The 2,372-nt window shown below is 37.4% G+C and overlaps 1 pseudogene; it reads left to right on the top strand.

The window, feature by feature from the left end:
• Positions 1 to 254: 254 nt before the first annotated feature.
• LOC113177695 (protein cornichon homolog 4-like) lies at positions 255 to 1,138 on the top strand (annotated as a pseudogene).
• Positions 1,139 to 2,372: the final 1,234 nt, after the last annotated feature.

Below are 2,372 nucleotides of genomic sequence, written 5' to 3'. Positions count from 1 at the left end.
TTTCTGGACTTTGACAGAACCACAATAACTTAGTACCTTTTTAAAGGAGGGTGCTGAATTGCTCACAGCATGTGAGAAAGAGTAATTGAGGCATTAATCAATTTACTAAAATGCTTAACTCCAACAATAAAGTTATATAAATATGTTGATTTTTTTGTATGGATTTTAAGTATTTTCTATATGTAAATATATTACTTGTCAGTTTGATGGAAGGAGTGTCAGCAACAGAGGAGGAAGGAAAGAGAAGGAGGAGGATGGAGGAAGTAGTGTTTGTCTCCTCACTCCACAATTGTTGCACCCTCATTTCCCTCTCAGTATACTTCAGAATTGTATCATCTGATTTAGAATGTTACTACATTAATGCTAGATTATGTTACTCAGAATTGCTTGGTCATACCATTGTCACTGTATTTTGCGTGTTTCTATGCACAGCTTCATCTTCCCTCTCAACTTATCTGTTACAACTTGGAATCTAGATTGGAATCTAGATTGGTTCATTATGGTGCCAAGTGGCAACAAGAGGGTGTTTGGTTCAACAGAAATAGAAAATTGAGGGCAACTGAAGTCACACATGAAAGAAGCCATGATCAAGTTTGGCTTTCTGTTGGGAGCTGCCGTTTAGGAACCAAGTGCCCCTTGACCTTGAGTGATGACAATGTAGAGATGTGGCAAGCCAGCCATGGGCTATGTGTGTGAACTTTGAGCACTGAGTGCACAAAGTGCGCTCCCCTGTTTGGGTGGCCTCTATCTGGTCTTTCCGCTTACTCTGCCATGATCCCCATATAGCTCATGCGATGGACATGGTGTCCCCAGATGTCAGTCAACCCACTGACAGCAGACATCAGGAAGCTAGACTCAACTCCCTGAAACCTGATGCCTTGTCTCATTTGAATGGCTTCTTCCCAATAAAAGGGTTTGGCTTCAGCTCTCTCTCTCTTTCCATGGGCCTCCTAAGGTTGGAGGAGCTGTCACAAGACCCAAAGAAAAAGATATTTCTCTGTCTCTGTGTGATTATTTCATGCAGCCCAGATCACCTGGTGTGACCCTAAGTGTTTAGTCATGAAATGCGACAGTTTCCACTTGTTTTGATTCTTCAGGTATCTTTATAGTATGATTTTTAGCTTTGATAAATGACTGAAGCCAGAGAAGCTGTGGTTGTAGTTAGGATACTCTAGAGTAGCATACGATCAACCCAAACTGAGTCAAGAGGACCTACACAATTTATACAGATAAATTTCAAACAAGGAAATAGAAGACACCATCAAAAGCCTACTAACCAAGAAAATCCCAGGACCAGACAGATTCACAGCTGAGTTCTATAAGACCTACAAGGAATAATTAATACCAACACTCCTCAAATAATTCCATGATATAGAAAAGGAAGGAACCCTTTCAAACTCATTCTATGAAGGTGGTATCATCCTGATACCAATACCAGGCAGGAAGGAAAGAAAACTTCAGACCAATACCCCTGATGAACATCTGCAAAAATTCTCAAAAATGGGACTGGGGTTGTGGTTCAGTGGTAGAGCATTTGCCTAGCATGTATGATGCACTGGTTTTGACCCCTGGCACCACATAAAAATAAACAAATAAAAAATAAAAATATTGTGTCCATCAACAATAAAAAGTATTTAAAAAATTCTCAGTAAAATTTTTGCAAATCACCTACAAAAACATATTAAAAATATAGTGCACCATGATCAAGTGGGGTTTATTCCAGGGTTGTGAAATTGTTTCAACATACAGAAATCAACAAGTATAATTAATCACATCAATAGGCTTAAAGATAAAAATCATATGATTATATCAATTGATGCTGAGAAAGCATTTGACAAAACGTAATACACTTTCACGTTCAAAACACTAGAAAAACTAGAAATAGTATGAACATACCTCAACATTGTAAAAGCTATGTATGCTAAATCCAAGACCAACATCATTCTAAAGGGCAAAAATTTGGAAGCATTCCCTTTAAATCCTGGAACAAGACAGGGATGCCCTCTATCACCACTTCTATTCAGCATAGTCCTTGAAACTCTAGACAGAGCAATTAGATGAAAGAAATTAAAGGGATACAAATAGGAAAAGAAGAACTCAAATTATCATTCTTTGCTGATGACATGATTCTATACTTATAGGATCCAAAATCCCCTCCAGAGAATTTCTCGAATTAATGAATTCAGCAAAGTAGCAGGATATAAAATCAATACTCATAAATCAAATGCATGTCTATACATCAGTGATGAATACTCTGACAGAGAAATTAGGAAAACTACACCATTCACAGTTGCCTCAAAACAAAAACAAAAACAGAAACAAACAAAACAAAACAAAATAACAACTAAACAAACAAAAAAGAACTTGGGAAT

This window comes from Urocitellus parryii, chromosome 8 (genome assembly GCF_045843805.1).
Source record: "Urocitellus parryii isolate mUroPar1 chromosome 8, mUroPar1.hap1, whole genome shotgun sequence".
In the NCBI taxonomy this organism is placed as follows: domain Eukaryota; kingdom Metazoa; phylum Chordata; class Mammalia; order Rodentia; family Sciuridae; genus Urocitellus; species Urocitellus parryii.
Note: the sequence above shows the minus strand (reverse complement) of the source record. Positions and strands in the feature narration are given on the sequence as shown.